The sequence below is a fragment of the Rhea americana genome, unplaced genomic scaffold (assembly GCF_003343005.1).
Source record: "Rhea americana isolate MKP2758 unplaced genomic scaffold, rheAme1 scaffold_53, whole genome shotgun sequence".
Lineage (NCBI taxonomy): Eukaryota > Metazoa > Chordata > Aves > Rheiformes > Rheidae > Rhea > Rhea americana.
Genome location: NW_028186679.1, coordinates 4,295,576 through 4,313,614, shown reverse-complemented (window position 1 = coordinate 4,313,614; position 18,039 = coordinate 4,295,576).

Sequence of the window (18,039 nt, the reverse complement as noted above, 5' to 3'; positions counted from 1 at the left end):
CAAACGTAAATTGGGCATATTGAACAAGGATAAAGCAATAACATACAAAAAATATTCTTTAAAAAATCATAAACTGTTACCTATAAAATCTTATTACATTTCCTTAGTCTCACTAGACATATATTTCACACTGCAATTTCATTAATGTTCTCCAGCTGAAGCTCTGCAATCAGCACAAGAACCTTCTAAGAAACAAAGCATTGTTATACTAAATTGCTCTTGCAACTTCTTGCTCTTCCTGCTTATCTGCAAGCATATGGAAGCTATAGCTTTTTACTTTTCTTTTTTCTATTCCCGAAAGCCAATCTGACATAATCASATTTCATGTCAGTAAAATTTATTAAAGATACATAAGGGAAAAAAWTCAAATTTCTAATTTTTTATTGCTAAATAAGTCATATCAGCRATAGGGAAATTGAATAGCATACATTATTATTTGCTTTATGTTTGGGGTTGTAAAATATAGATTATTGTGATTTAGTCCTTCCTGCCAGAACTTAACCTTATTAAGTTCACTGTTATGCTAGGATATTTTTAAGAAACAATAAAAAAAYCTTGTTTAACCGCTTGGGTAAAAGGAATTTCATGTGTCTCATGAGTAATATAGTATGTCTAATTTGACAAGTACAATAGTTAAAATTACACTAATTTCACACTCCTCCAAGCTGAACAAAAAGACAAAAGGAGAGGGAGAGGAGACATTTATATATGCCATATTAATTGAAAGCTATATATTTAAAATGTAGTAAAAACACAAAACTATGGCTTACTAGTATCTATTCTRTATTTTGTTGAAGCATCTAACATACACTCAAAAAATGGATACCAGATAAAACAGTGGACAATATTTGTAAGGATACTCATTTCTAATGCCTTCTTAAAGTTGTTTATAACACAGAAATCAAGAATTAAAATACATAGCCTGTCACTGCATGTTTGTGTTTATATGTTGTGACTCAGTCTTCAGCTACAATTCCTTCATTACACCCAAGCTTGCATTTTGTTCCTCTGAAGAATGCTTGTCTCATTCCGTTTGGAGGAGGTGTAGCATTCCAGGAATAAATATGCCTTGTGTTGTGAATATGAGTATTGGCATAGCAATGTTTTTTCAACCTTTCTTTTCTTTCTTTCTTTCTTTCTTTTTTCTTTTTTTTTTTTTTTCTAGAACCTCACAACCTTTCTGAAAATCCTAATCTGTTCTTTTTTGGAAAGGAAAAAAAAAAAAGAATGAAAGCAAGAAAAAAACTAATTTTGAATGTTTACTGTTTCCGTTTTTTTATTTTCTTGCTTTTCTTGCTATAGGTGGATGTGTTCACATCACAAAAGAGTTTCAGTCACATAATAACTCACTCTCTGGTGCAGATCACAGGTTTAGAAGTATTGGCCTTCTTGTCCYATAAGCAGAAAATGTTTCTATTGAAGACTGTAAAAATAAATGATCAGATTTGAGCAAATTTAAGCAGTTTCACCTTGCAGCAGAGAAACAATGTGGTAAATTGTGAACCACTCTTTCAGCTTCTACCTCAAAGGACGAAGATAATAGATGCTTCTCATTTAAACATTTTTAAAATGATCACATAGTATTTTATGTCTTTTTTTTTTCTGAAATGGCCAGATTGTTTTTTGATTAGTCTTTCAGATTAGAATGAAAACCTGAGCACGTGATATCTGGCTTGAGCTTTATGGAAGTGTAACTGAAACTGAAAACAAAGTGTTGTAATGGCAAGTGACTGAGCATCTTAACTCATGGCAGAACAAGAACTAAGGACAGAACAGTATCATACAATCTGTAAGAGACATGATAGCTAAGGTTAAACAAGGTGAACAAGAATAAATATTTTATCTTTAATGCTATCGATAGATGTGGCACTTTATAAACAATACAAAAGCTAATTTTTTTGCCCGATGGGCCTTCAGCCTTAGTCACGTGACTGGCTTAAATTGCTAATCAAATTGTTCCATCAGCCTATTACACATAATAAAACCAAAGTCTCRTAGTTTAATTAAATCACGTGCCTGGAAGTCACAGCCAGCTGGTTTTACAAGGGTGAGGGCAGCRCAGCCATTTCTCTGCTGCTCAGGTTGGGCTTCTGACTCTGCTTACCCTCTCATGTGTGTCTCATCCCATCAGTCCTAGTTCTGCAAGAAGRCATCCAAGTCCTGGAAATGACTGGGTCAGTGTACAGCTGACTCACATCCGTCTGCATATATCTCTGCTCTGTACCAGGCAAAAGGACTTCTTYAAGTGAACACGGCCACCTTAATAGGAAAAACAAAATAATCATGGGAAAAGTATATCTTTGATTTGCAACTGTTMAGATCTTTCAGCTATAGTCCTGAAAACTCTGCAAGGACAGCAAAGAACTATGTAGTTGAATACAATGACAACTAGAACCTCATTTAAACATTTTGAGATGAAGAACTTTGCATACTGCTTTACCTTTTTCAATTAATATTCTCTAAAGCAGAAGACTCCAATGGAGATTTCCTCATCAGCAGAGTGCAGGGGAGACAGGGCAGGGAGAGGACACTTGGTTTTCAAATTCCTTTTCGGTAGTGACAAAGGCAGCATGTAAACACTCTATATGGATCAGAAGATTTGAAAGCACCTACGGACACTTTTCCCAGTATCATTCCCTTTCATAATAAGCAGAACAGAGGTCTCTTAACATTCAACTCTAGTTCAAATGATGTTGTGATGGAAGAGCACATGTTCTGTATATTGATCTTGTTTGTGTTTTTTTTCACCACTTGGTTTCTTCATGTCAGGAAGGTGATAGTGATTTCCAGTTATAGCCCTTTTCTTTGGTTCCCGTCAAACAGTAAGAACTATTTATCTGAGGAGCATAAATGATAAAAGAAAGCTTAATACAGCACATATTTTCATGATGTTTCTGGAAGCAGACCTGGAGGTTTTTGTCCAGTCATGACACTTTTGCATAGAGGGCAAAAATTATTTTATTAAAATGCAAAAACAAATGTTCACAGGAAAAAAAAAGATAGTATTTAGAAAAACATTTTGTTGGCAGTATAGTTGTTTTGCTGGGAACTGTAAAACAGACCAACCCAAAATTCTTTCATCTGTCTTTAGTCAGTATAAGAATACAATAAGCACTTTGAATAAAGGTTAAAAGTGGCCTGAGGTGAAAAGGAATTGCTGGCTTATTTTTGTAGGCTGAAAGGCACTGCATTTGGAAGTGTACCAATTTGGAGATGGGAATTTTTCTCCTTGAGAAACAACTTAATCAATAAGATTTGCAATTTGGAGATGAAACAACAAGATGYCGCCTGATTTATCAAGCTAAAAACAATGGAAATAGATTGCCAATCTAAGAATAAGCACAAATACTCACTATTAAATGTTTAATGTCCAAGTCCAGATCTGGTATGTGGAACTGGATTCAAAAAATATGGTAAACAAAATATAAAAAGCTATCATCTGTTCAGCTTTCCCAGATCATGTCCTTTTCCATATTTGAAATTTTCTCCACAACTTGAAGACCTCGGAGATTTGCCTGAGATTTCCAGACTTTCCACAGTCCAAATATCTCCATTGTTCATGTGCAAGCTTGATAGCAACCTGACTTTCATCAGCCCCAGGGTTCATAAAGAAAAATGSTGATTTACAACCCTAGGGGTTCGTATTTCTGTCAGGGATATCTGAGGCAGAAATATGCATGCAAGAACTGTACAGTGCCTAGACAGTGAGTTCATCTTTCTGTGATGTCTCAGACTTACTACGCACATACTAAACCAAAGCATCTTCACAATGGTCATTTGTGAGTGCATGCAGAGCACGGTCGATAGAACCCAGATACATCAAACTCACTGTTCACCCACAAGAAAAACTCAGGCGCATGGACCRCTGTGGGTGTGTTTCACTCCTTCTCTCCTTAATCTCTTAGGCAGATGGGCTTGAATTCAGCATCTGACATAAGTTACCTGGTCTATTATCTCAGATGGGTTTTGAAAAGGGCAATTGCCAGCATATGTACTGTTRGCTCTTTTTTTCTGCTCTGCCGCAATTGTTGCCCTTTCAAAATTGAGTCTGGATATATTTTCCCTTGTGAAAATATCTTTGATACTCCTTGAACTTTAGGGAGACAATTAGCAGACTTAGCTATTCCCTAAGCCAGGTGAAAAGTATGTTGATCGAGTTACACACTCCAACCCTCCACCTTAKATCACTTGCTTGAACCTAGAATAGTGCCCCTTTGATGGATGAAACACACGGGAATATGATTTTTTTTAATCATAGAAATTATCAAAACAGTTTCAAGAGTGGTCTCAGCCAACAGAAAACTAGGATGATGCCATGCATCTCTGTGTATAACAAGCTTTCGTTCCCAGTATTTGACTTGTTTCAAACAAGCRGTCCACATTCTGGATCTATGGTCCATGGAAGAAAATAATCCATCTCTTTACTCAGTCCCAGATTATAAGTGCAATTCAYACATTTTCAAAACTCCTTCAAGTTCTGACCTGCAACAATTTACACTAAAATAAGATTAATTTCMTAATGTGCTGACTTCAATGGCAAATCTGGCTTAAGGATTTATTGGATTTTTCCCTTCCCACTGCCCCAACTTGTTTTTGCTCCTCTTTTGACATTTATCACATCCTCACAGATGGACAAACACAATGGTTTGTGAGGTCATGCAATCAAGAAGTTCACTGAAATGATCTTGATTAAAAATAATCAAAAATCAGAGCACTGGCACAGGTTGCCCAGAGAGGCGGTGGAGTCTCCTTCTCTGGAGGTGTCCAAGGCCCGCCTGGAGGCAACCCTGCCTAACATGCTCTGCGTGACCCTGCTTGAGCGGAGAGGACAGACTAGATGATCTCCAGAGGTCCCTTCCAACCTTACCCATTTTGTCACTCTGTGAATTCACAGAACTCTTACAGGTTCCTCCCATCTATCACATCCTGCTCATCCAGACTTTTTTCATACAACTGCAGCCCTTTAGCAAAGAAACTTACAGCAATTGTCTTTTACCAAATACTTCTTCAAGGTATAGTTCTCCTCTTTCCTGGGTTGTGCCATGTCCCAGATCCCCCCCCCCTTTTTTTTTTTTTTTTTTTTTTTTTTTTTTTCTCCAATTTAGGACCTTAACTCAAGAGACTGAGATAGTAAAGATGTGAAGGCAATCATCTTCCATATAAAATTAAAAAATATATATTCAAAGTTAAAACTATACCTTGGAATAAATTCTACAGGCTTTATGGTATAATCAGACTCTTCAAAAGGATACCATTTTCCCTCATTGCAAACTCATAAATAAGCATGATATAAAACAGATGATTATCATAGCCATGCTTTCTACACTTTCACTTCTAAATCTATCATTGCTAAATGTAGCAGATTTTGATGCACTGCAGGCAAAATTAATGAATTGYCTTTCAACTATAATGCTTTCTTGTTTGTTTTTTTTCTTCAGGAGAAGTAGGACATAGACTGCAGATTCAATGGTGCCATAATTCATATGAGCTATGGGGGATAACCTGTTACTGTTGAAGCATCATCCAGCTATTTCTGATTTTAGCAATAAAGTCCAGACACTTTGGACCTGATTTTGATTTCAGGAGTAATATACACAAACCAGCATTAGTTGTCATGCAATTCTTTTTTTCTGAGGAATGAGACCCATAGTAAGTTTCCATAAAAGCTTTTCAAATTTCACATAAGCAGAATTTCTAGTAATCCTCAGGCTTACTTATTTATTTTAGTGAAATATTTTAGCACAGAAAATTAACTATCAAACTGAGGGCCACTGAGATCAATGAGCCCAAAATTAGAGCCAGGAGCCAAATAGGCAAAAATACATATCTTAAGTAAAAGATAAAGTACTTGAAAAGAGAAGTTGACTTTGTGTTGTTCCTTCCACAAGCTGGTCAAATGCTGTTTAAGTGAGGTAAAATATCAGTGCAGAATACAAGGGCAGTAAGCCCCATTTTTAGAGGAAGTACACAAACCTTTTTGCACCGTAGACGGCTGTGATTTGTTGCATTTCTTGCAACAGAAGGAAATAACAAATAATAAAAAGAAAAAAGAATTTCTTCCTGCTTCTTTCATATCAGATTTACATACTTTCATGACCTATAGATGTAGCAAATGATCTGACATCACACAATGTGAATTCTGGGCAACCAAAATAGAGCTGTTCCCAGGTCTGGGAATTGATAGTAACTTTTCCAAGTAGCTGATCAGTTGAAATCAATTTACCTCTTAATTGCTTCATTTTCTCTCCTGGATTTCCAGACTGGTTTTCTATTTCAGACATTCAGAGTTGGTGCAAGCATTACTTGTAACAAATGCTGTGAATGTCGGTTTCCTTATTTATCTCAGTCCATGAATCTGAGTAAAAAAATAGCATGATATCTAATGAGGGTATCTGTGTTCAACAGAAAGAATATGTTCCAAATCACAGAAAACTTTAGTACATAAAATCCTCATTGCTTTCAGTATATTCACAGCACCCATCCCTGGAATATATTTCAGAAAAGGAAAAGCCGTGTTTGAAAATAATTGCAACTCTTCGAACAGAAATCTGTCAGTTCAGGGGGTCCAGGTACAGCTACCATGTTACATGGGGCCTATACATTTGTTTACACTTCCATTCTTTTTCTACCTGCCCTTCATATGCCRGATACTTCAGTGAGTGTTCAAACCATGAGTTTGTGTTTCTATAGTGCATAGCTCAGTAGGAATCTCACTGGTCCTCTAATTGCTACTGCAATGGAGAGGAGAATACACAACAATGTGCAGAAGTTCCCAATTCCATTAAAACAGCAGTAAAATTTCCATCAAGCGCCACAAAAGAGAAAGAAGAAAATATACAGAAACTGTCCAACTAACTATGGCTCAAAATACATTCTTTCTGTCTATTCACCCATATTAACGTTACAAGTGACTGCCTTTCACTCTCTGTAAAACCTGAGGCATTGCCACAAAGATCTCTCATTCTTTGCCTGCTACTCAAATTCTCACATATTCCATGTATATAGTTGATGGCTATATTTTGTAAAGAAAATGGTATTTATTTAATGGGACTTAGGTGAAAGACTTAATTGTTGACTTCTAGAAAACTAGGACTTTATCCTGAGTTTAGCTCAACTGCTTTAATCATGTGACTAGACTTGCAGACATTAAGCAATTTCCTACAGGAAAGGCTATTTGAAGAATGAGGATTCCGATAATATCAGGCAAGCTCATGGACTTAAGGTTGCGTGTGTTAATCTACCCAGGGAAAGTAAAGTTTTCTCAGAGAGTATCTTGTCTTTTCAGTGACTCCATGCCTGCTCTTTCCCAACTATATAATAAATCCACAGTCTGCAAGAGAATTTTTAAGTGCAGCTGTTTTGAGAAACGTATTGATAATTAACAGCAAAATCCACAGAAGAAAATGAATTTCATATAAATTCATATTCATTTTTCTAAAGTGATTTCATTTCCATAGAAATGCATTCCTTCATTTTCATGAGAAAAAGTACATAAACAACATCTTCTTCCAGTTAAGGGTTAGGATGAATGGAATCAGGGCAACCTATTCTAAAAACAATCCTAAGGCATTTTTAATACATAAAACATTGTTATCTTTTCCATTGTGATTTTTAATGTTTTGTARGTATTTCTTTTGACAGATTTCATGCTTTAATTTGAACACTAATAGCCAGAATTTCAATTCATTACCTAAGTTGCATTTACCTGGCTTGAGAAYTAATGGAATTAATAAAAAATTCCTAATTACTCCACTGTTAAAGCCTTTTCTTTCTGTGCTAGCACTTAGATGATTTTCTTTTTCACCCATGAGCAAAAATTTGGAACTTATCTAAGTGCTACCATCCTATCTATCATATGTAAGAGAGTGTTTATTTAACTTGTTTTAACAAAAGGTTTTATAGTCATGTTTTTTGAAGTCTTTTCATATTATTTCTACCATCAATGAAACATGTATCTTCATTTTTATTTTCTCAGCACCCCAGGCTATTTCTTCAACATATGTTGTTATTTATGCAGACTGATTTAAAGCTTCCTGCAGCCATCTGAGAAATGTTTAAGCTTTTTAATGTTTTTGAACATTCATAGTTAGGTCCAGAACGTAGTAGACTACTCTGACCAATTTTGTATTGATTTTATGTCACAAAGCTGGGATGGTTCCATGTGCAGAGCATGGTCTCAGAGCCATAATACAGAGTACATACATTTACTCTGGCAGAATGATAATCAGACMTTGCTTCCTTTGTCGATTGGGAATATCTGAAAAGGCTACATTTGACAGTGTCAAAAATATTCAGAACTTTTAAAAATATTCAGCTTGTCACATCATTTAATTGTGCCRCTCTATTCCTTCACTTTACCCTTTCARCTTCAAGTGTTGCTCTACCTTACWCGAGGTAAATCCATTCCATGAGCTYTATCCATAGATCTCTTCCTTTTCTCTAAGGAATAGAATTTTTTCACTTCCCCTGARAGTCTAAGGTGAGCAGGTGGCCAGAAGCCCTTTCTATACGAACAGGTAAGGTGTTCCTTTGGCCAGAGGCGTTCAGAGGTCAGTAGGAACAAATCCACCCAGGGTCACTTTTCTGCTACCAGTGTGAACTTGCCCCTGTGTCTGGCARGATTTGCCAGCCCTCTGGAACAAGRCAYGAAATGCACTTTAAAGAGTTTATTTGCAAATTCAAAACACTTAGGACCATCCTAAAACAAAGTATAAATTTATAAAGGTACATCCACATAAACATAGACAAACAATAGAAATTAGATACCTCTCTATCCTGAAAGGTTCATAGATCTATTTCTAGGCTTAGCTAAAAGCATACCAGTTAAGACAGAAAATATTTTTCCTCAATAAGTTACCTTTTACAACTTTGCCACCAAGTGCAAGAGAAAGCAGTGAGGACAATGGTCCATCTGTCAGAATAATACTTTTCTATGCCTTGAACTCTAAAGTCATCTGTAATTCTGGAAGATTAAAATAAAAGCTAGGTAAGCACTTTGGCTCCCACTCCTCCCACTCTTTCTAAACCCAAGCTCTTCTATTCAGTAGAGAAGTAGGTAGATCAGAAGAAGATACCAAAGATCAGAACTGTCAACAGAGATGTATCTATTTCTTGCCATTGTYTATAGCAAGAATTTAAAACAACTGCAGTCCTAAATTAGCTTTGTCTATAAAGGAGCTAAACTTAACTAAGATAAAGTCTACAGGAAAGATGGAGTGAAACTCTACCTTCTCACAATTTTTCTTTCCCAGCTGTGACTGCATCAATCTCCTGYGAAATGCTGCGTGATCATGCATTTGATGGAGAGTGTGGGGCACTTAAGTTGGTTGACAGAGCTGTATTGAGTGTASTGGGCTGGCTAAATCATAATATGGTCAATAATTTTCTGAAGTGTATTGTCAATAAACAAACATCTCTCTACTATTGGTTATCATCATTTGTATCAATTTATCTTCTACTATTGATTGGAAGCTCTTTGGGGCATAAAGGGTTCTATTATTTTTTATTTTGCATGGTGCTTGCCAAAACTGGCACAATTTGATAATAGTAATTTCTCTTGTGATTTTCATAAATTGAGACCAGACCATTGTTATTSCCTTGTATTTAATAATAGGTAACTGCAGTATAGCTAGGAAACATTCATCATTCTAATTATTTTAAAATGTTAGTCACACAAGCTCATGAATCATAATCAGAGCTATTTCAARAATAATTACATGTTTTTGGAGATGAGAAAATATCTTTAAATGACACTTTCTACAATATTGTATATTAAGCATGAGTTCTAGCTGATTTTAAGGCTCTGAGTTTGTACAGACTAGTGCTAAAATTATTTTTAACTTAGGTTTTATTCTTGAGTTCAGCAGCTGCAAATGAAGGTAGGTCGAGAGTATAATCTAAATGAAAAGTACTTTCCCCATCTCCAGTGATTTCTGGAGATTTCTAAAACATTATTCCCATATATTATTATGTACAAAAACGTCAGAAGAGATTTTAGTATGACCATATGGACATATATATGTCCTGTGGACATACACACACCTATGGACAGGCTAGTTTGGTAAAAACAAGCAGGAATGTTGATATTATTGATTCAATTCCTCCTGTGTTGTTATGCCTAGACACAAAAAGTGTCATTTCCTTCCAGTAAAGTGAGAGAGCCTTTGTGCTAAAAATTGACTAGCAAAGTTCTCCAAATAGATTCTGTTTGGAGGAAAAAAACAATCATTGTAATTTTCATTAATCATATTGCAATGGCCTTTTAAAAGGTTTCAGCCCTTTTTAATTAAAATGTTTGTCCACATGAATGTTCTTTCATTAGAAATAAACAATCTTTATTTTATATGGACTATGCAAGAAAAGACAATTTTCTTGAGAAGCAGCCCTAAGAAACATTGCATACTATTCTATGTATCAAGTCCATGCAATATTTCATTACTTATTACAACCTAAAAAAAAAAGCCAATAATTGCTTAAGAGGAGTTTGAAAAGAATAAAAGAAGATACTCTAGCTTRTTATTACTTGGTTAGTTAATGTATGTACCTTGAAGAGATGTTTTTTGATATGTTTAAAACAGAAATTTCTGTAAGTGGTGCACCTTTAGTGCCACAAGAATTATTAGCAATAATAAAATGCATACCCTTTGCTGTGAAAGTCTCATGTCTTACTGCTTCTGGGCAGAGGGAGGAAGTTAGATCTCCAAGACCTCTAGTGTWCCCATTAAAATCTATGCTGCTGGCTTTCTGTTTCTTTCTTCATGTGCAAGGTGGCAAAATGGGATGAGTTAGTGGTGATTTAAAACCATTAAATGGTTCTTCCTGGTATCTAAGAGATTTAAAAAAATAGATTTAATGAAATTATTCTCAGAATGGAGCTAACTCCTGCCCAGCTGTCTTGCAAGCCCATCAGGGGAGGGCTATGCTTTCCAGTCCTGCTCCTGATACCCTGCAGTGCCACTGRGCTGAGTCACAGGGTCTAGGAGCGTCAGGTCTGCAGTAGGACACAGGGAGGCTGGCTGAACTGCATCACCAAACATGCTTTTAGTTTCATACAAGAGAATTTAGGTATCCTCCTTGACAGTCCCAYCATATGCAAATCCAAGCAGTTGTTCAGTCTTGACACCTATGTCTTTTAAATGCATAGGTTATTTTTGGTCCATCCAAACAGGATACTGTATTTCACAATAATAGGGTCATGTCACTATTTTATTTCTGAAATATATAACAAGTAACCAGTGAAAACCTATTCCTTAAAATACACTTTCAGGTAAGCCTCTAAATATCTTTACATTGTTTCCATTCTTACATATTTTAATTAWACAACAAGTGACTTGGATAACAATTTATGTGGTCAAAGCCCCCAGCAGAGAGAGAGAAAAACAATAATTTATAATTAMAAATGAATGCAGACCTTTTACTGAAAGTAAGAAATATTAAGCTGTTTGCAGCAGGCCACCAGTAAATATGCCAAGCACAGAAATTATTGGTTGATTGAGTCTAAAATTTCAATGGAATTGAATTTTTGTTAACTTTCCACCTTCCTTTGTCAGCACAATTTAACAACATCTTGTACTTCTGCTTTAAAAAGCAGCCATCTTAAATCATATAAAGTCTTATTAAATTTCCCATACCCTCCTTTAGAAAAATCCACAGTAATATAGCATTTCCCATTGTCTGTGTTTAGTGTTCTCTAGCAGCGCTATTGAAATGATGCCAAGAGAGCAGTACAAATGGATGTGGTACATATTAATAAGAAAATAATTGGAATGTCAAAGCTTATGAATTAGTACTTTTCAAATTCAACTCCAATCAGCAGATTATGGTTTTCCTGACTCAAACAAACTGTAAACACCGCAATTCATTATGTGCACATCSAAATTTTTTTTCTGCAGGCATCTTTGCTAGTGAATGCTAAATTAAGAAATTAATCCTTCAGAGGTCAATGAAAAAGGCTTATTGCTATTCACAAAATCAAATGCTCAGAATAGCTAACAGTCTGGGCACCTCCCTCCGTTCAGCATATCACTGCTTCGTCTATGCTTAGTGCTCCTTCCCTAGACACTTGGAAGGAATTTTTTAATCTGAGTTGAAAATTCAGATAGTTCTCAACTATTGCCTCTTTCTTCTGAAGACTCAAACTTCATTAYATCAGAGAGCGAGTATCCACTTTGTAGGAAAGTATGGACATTATAGGCTTAAATCTTTCCTCCCTGAGTCAGACATGCTCAGAAATGCATCTTTTCCTCTTTTAAATACATAGTTTTCTGCTGAATCCTATTCCACTTACACATGAAATGTATCTTCTRTCTTCCTTCACATGCATGCACAGATCTCAGATACWGTTTTGTGATGTAATGATGTGTGATGATACACCCATAATAATCTTTGGGGGCAGTAAAATTCTCTTTTCTTAGTCTATACAGCTATAAATATACAAAATGTAATAAAATGCATATAATTCTTGTGTCTTTGTGTCATGTTACAGCCTTGGTGTTCCATCTGAGCCGTTGGTTCCGGTAGCCGGTGTCATACAGAACACAGTTCGACATGGGTAAAAATTCTTGTGGGAAACAGAGGGGGCACTTTGAGTTTAAGCATTTACAGGATTATTATTATAGGAATATTATCACTACTATAGGGCCACTAAAATGATTAAGGCACTGAARYATCTCTCATATAAGGAAAGGCTGAGAGAACTAGGACTGTTTAGCCTGGAGAAGAAGAGGCTCAGGGGAGCTCTTATCAAAGTGTACAAACACCTGAAGAAAGGGTGTAAAGAAGACAGAGCCACAGTCTTCTCAGCGGTGCCCAGTAACACGATCAAAGGCATGGGTCATAAATTGAAACACAGGAAGGTCCATCTAAATCTAAGATTTTTTTATTTTATTTTTTTTATCTTGAGGGTACCTGAGCACTGTAATAGGTTGCCCAGAGAGGTTGTCTTCTTTCTTAGAGACATTCAAAGGCTATCTGAGCACGGTCATGGCCAGCCTGCTCCAGGTGACCCTACTGGAGCATGGGGGCTGGAGTGGAGGATCTCCAGATGTGCTTTCCAACCTCAGTCATTCTGTAATCCTATGATTATTTTTTTCCACACAAACTACATGCTGGGGTGGGGGAATGAAGAAAGAAAGAAAAACCTGACAGAATGCATCTCTGATGAATTATCCTTGGGGGGGGAGAGGAGAGGAGGAAGAATTCCTTCAAAGATAACTTCTTCAGATAGTAGCCACCAAAGTTGCACAGTTTGCAAAACTCTTCTTCAGCGGCTCTAGAGAAAGCTACATGTTATCTGGCAGGCATCCAATGCATAGCTCTTTAATAAAACTGATGGACAATTATTTTCTTAACCCTGTGATCCTCTATATCATTGATTCTTCTAGTCTATAGAAATATCTATGCCAAAATGGAAACCCTCTGGGAGTACAGAATGTGGTATGCGCTTAACTTGCTTTTTAAGTATATCAAAGATGACGGCTTTTTCTATTTAAAAATACATATTTAGCTATATATAAACATTATATATAGTGTTGCACAGGAAAACACAAAAAAGAACTTGTATTATAGTGTTGTTGTAGTATGCAGAAATTCAAATTTGTAACTGCCCTGAACATTAAAAATCAAAAACCCTAAAGAGATTCTGCTTTTCTGTCAGGCTATGATTTTCTTTTTCCTTCTTCAACTTCTAACTAATCACTGAGTGTTCATCAGGAAATAATTCCCTCTTTCTCACCCTCAGCACCACCTGGGCTCTCCCCTTGCTATGGTATTACCTTGGAGAATCTTGCTCTACTGATGCTAACACATTCTCAGATTCTCTAATTGAAAATAAGCAAGTTAAATTCASAGTAATTACTTTCTCCTAGTACTTAGCTTTGACAGCTGATGCCTTACATTTCAAATCTGTAGAAAAGTTTGCATGCCTTTGAATTTGTCTGTTTTTTCATAATGATGATCAGCTGATTCAGTAAAAGATTTTTCATCTATGAACCTTGCTTAACCTGTACTGCAAAGTATCATGTTCATTTTTTCATGCTTTTAATGGATATTCTGCTAATACCTTTATGTCTGCAAATATCAAGCATCTAGCTGAATGTTATAAAACTGATCTCTTACAGCTGCCAGTTAATTTATTTAAATACCAAATGTAATGCATTTGATATTAAAGAACTAGTGAGTGAACAAAAGAGAAAGCATTCTTTGTCTTTATTTCCCCAGCAGCATCCTAGCCCTGCCTGCAGTTCACTCAATTTAGGGAATACATAATCTCTCTGTAAATTCCACAAATGAGTCCTGCCTGCTTATTATCACCGCAGAATGTCCAGCAAGAGGAAGCAAAGTTTGCAGAGGGATAACAGAGTATTCAGATAGCTTTGCATAAACACTGGATAATGGTTTCCCTCTGAGAGATTTGTAATGCTCCAATATCGAATGACTTTTCCATCAAAAATTACAAGAATGCATACCAGATTAGCTTTTTCACACATCAGAATTGCATGGCTTGGAAAGAACATAAATGTGRTGACAGCATAACTCCCTTCTCTTCATTCCTGCCCCTCAGGTAGTGACAGATTTCTTATTTAACCCATGTGCTATACTTTCTGGACCTCAAGTGAAACAGGTTTTTCCAAAATAAAACACAACCAAAATCATTTATGTAAAAATGAAGTTATTAATGTATTTATGAACATGTTATGAACTTCTTATAAATCAAACCATCTAAACGAGCAGTCTAATAGTAAATTTGTGCAAGCAGTCTATAAATCTCTGTGGATTTGRAGTTTTTAATCCAAAGACACAAGCTCATATTACCTTGAGAAAAGGTAATATACTTACTCACAAACAGCAGGATCAGGCCATATAACTTTGCCAAGTTTCATTTCTGTACTCGCCCTCTTATTCAGATTTCATGTGACAGTGTCAGGAACATTTGTCATTTACCCAATGGACAGTATTTCCCTCCATAGGAGGGAGGAAAAAGCCAAGAAAATTTCTCCATTTCCTTCCATTGTATGATTCTTTCATTCAGGAAAGTTTTGCTCAGCCTTGTGTAAAACAGCTCAGCACGGGGACTGACTTCATTCCCCTGGAAAAACAGAGTTCTCAGCCTAAGAGTGCTTAATGTTGCTGAAATTCTCCTGACAAACAGGAAATATTTTAAATTGGCTCACTATTTATCCCATTCGTGGATATTAAACTATTGATCCTGCAAGATCTTGCAAAATGGAAAAGACAGGAGAATTTTGTACTGCAGTTATTTGCTTTGTTCCAGCTTAGGAGTAAATTTCCTAAGTTAATATGTGTTAAGACACCATTAACTTTTAAAAAGGGAACCTTTATATAGGGATATTCCCTCTTGCTGGAGTCTAAGAAGAGCAGCACACCTGCAGAGGACTTCTGAGTGACGAGTCTCCTCTGCTAAAATGCATTCGGGAGGAAACCCAACAGCATCACATGTGGTTGAGTTTTTGAATTGGAAAGAAAAGTCCCTGTGCTCACATTTTCATGGTCAACCAGTKTAAGCATGACCCAGTGATCCCAATACCCCACCGGGTTCACTGGACAACATTCACTTCTACCTATACCACTACTTACCTCAGCTTAGTGACCTCTGCAGAAAACAGTGAGTCAGTTCCTCAGATGCTGTTTTTCCAAATTCTAYCTCCTTGCCAAACCTAAAGCTGGTCCTAATCATTTCAAAAGCATCACTGTCTGAAGTTAAACATAAGACATGGATTTCAGCAAGCACTACATTTTAAATATGTACAATTTTCAAATGCCTTCAGCAAAATGAGATCTTTAGCTTCTGGCAGCAACAACCCTTTTCCTGATTTCATGAAATTTGAAGAATTTAGCAATTAATCAAGATCTACAGTCCCCCTGCTTCAAATTCTGCCTCTTTTTCTCATCTTATAACCAGCTGTCCTAACTGATCACCACACAATCTCCTCAGATTAATAAGCATTAAAGGACATCACACCAGGAAGAGTAAATTCTATTTACTCTTCCCCACACCATAAAAGTAAGCCAGCTCTGAGTTTAAGCATTACATCAGCTGGGTGACCCATGCCTAACCCAACATACAGCTTTCACCTCTGGAAGGACAAGCTTCTTGAGCCTGGGTAGAAATCTCATTATATTGCTTCACACAGCAAGGTTGACAGGGCTTCATAATRGGCTATTGGACAGGTTGCTAACAGATTTGGGTGGGGAAATTTAACATCRCAGTACAAATGCATATCAGAGAAAGGTATGGGTAAGACTAAGGCAATGTTATGGACAGAAGGGTCTGTGGAATTCAGTTTATTGGTAAGTTTTGCAAGATGTAGTGAGTTAATATGACTGCAGTGGTAAATGTCTCATATTTATTGGAGAGTAAGGCTGGCAGTGGACAAGGGTAGAGGTTTGGGTTCACATAAGAGTTTAGAATTCCACCCATTAACAGACTTATTTCAGGATCAGCTCCCTTTAATGATAGTTTGTTTGCCTCTATTGTACTTTTTCCTGGAAGGTGGTAGAKAGTCAGTTGGCAATTTTAATCCTACAATTAGATATAACACTAGACTTTGCCTCTCTTGTTTTAATCTCTGCAAGAACCACCATAACCCAATGATACATACATCTAAAAAGAAATTATAAGCAATTTGATCCAGCTGATATGAGTCTTATGGTAGGCAAAAGGCTTTCCTGAAAGCTGAAGTTTAGCTCTTCAGCCTTCTTTTATCCAGTTCTAAATCTCTTCCATTCCAATCTATTCCCATACCACATCTTGAACCCCCAGTGCATTMCAGCAACTCTGATACCACCTCATACTGAATATTGGAGATTCTCCAAAGCAAAACAATATTTTTCTGGTTCCTATAAGCTCATACAGTTAAGAAGAAAGTCAATCAATAGAAGGAGGGAGCCCCTTTCTTCATCTTCCTGAAGGAGAACACTTAAGAGGGCCTGCTGGATATAAGGTGAAAAGGCTAGGTCAAGGCCTTGGAGTCTGAGGCTTGAGGACTTGGGTCAGATCTACACCACCAGCRTTGAAGGCTGGTGCCTGCAGAAGCAAATGACCATTTCATTCAGGCTGCAATTTTTCAAAATACAGCTCAGTCTAGAGGTGGAATTAGAATGTAAGATAACAGTACAGACAACCCAATAGTTTGGTTTTTTRCTTTCTCTCTGCTCTACTGAGATTTTTTTTTTCCCCTCAGGAAGATAATCTTAAATTTTATATGCAGTCTCTGTTGAAACAAAACTATATTCTTTTAAGGAGAATTATGCTGCCATAAGSGACATTTGGACTGAAACATTTTTCTTTAATTTGTGATCTGATTATGCTTAGTGTGATTATTAGACTTGTTTGTTGGTTCTGTGAAGGCACGTTCCAGAAACCTTTGTGAAAGAGATCGAGAATTAATAAAAATGTGCTAAAGAGAACAAATTCTTTTAATTCTTTTTAAGTGTCAGGGGAAGGGAGAAACCCTGARGACATGGTTAATACTTAAATAAATAGGGATATTTTTACCTTTTGGATTTACTTTTTTGCTGATATGAACTCCATAATTTAAAAGTCTACTTAAAATTTATATATACACATGTATAAACATATATTAAAAATTAATGTGAATTTTTCATTTAAACAAGAAGACCCATTTGTTCCTGCATTTCCTCTGAGTTATATAGATACAAAATCATTTCGCTCTGTAAATCAGCCCGAATTAATCTGCCTGCAAGACAACTGRTTGGAAATATTTATGCATTTAAGACACTGTCCTCCAAACCATTACACACCAGTCAAGTACATTTGCACAAGATCTGCTCAGATACAGAAGTCCCAGTACAAGTCAGRTAGAAACTTTCTTGCTAAGTGGAGAAGGAATGCTTAGCAATGCTGTATATCAACATGACCTACACARACTGTCCATGCAGTTGGATGGATGAAGTTAGAATATTAATATGAAAGAAACACATAAGCCGCTTTTTGTACAACTGAGGCTTTGAATTTCTCTTCAATACTTTTTGGCAATATGCACTATAGTAAATGAAACT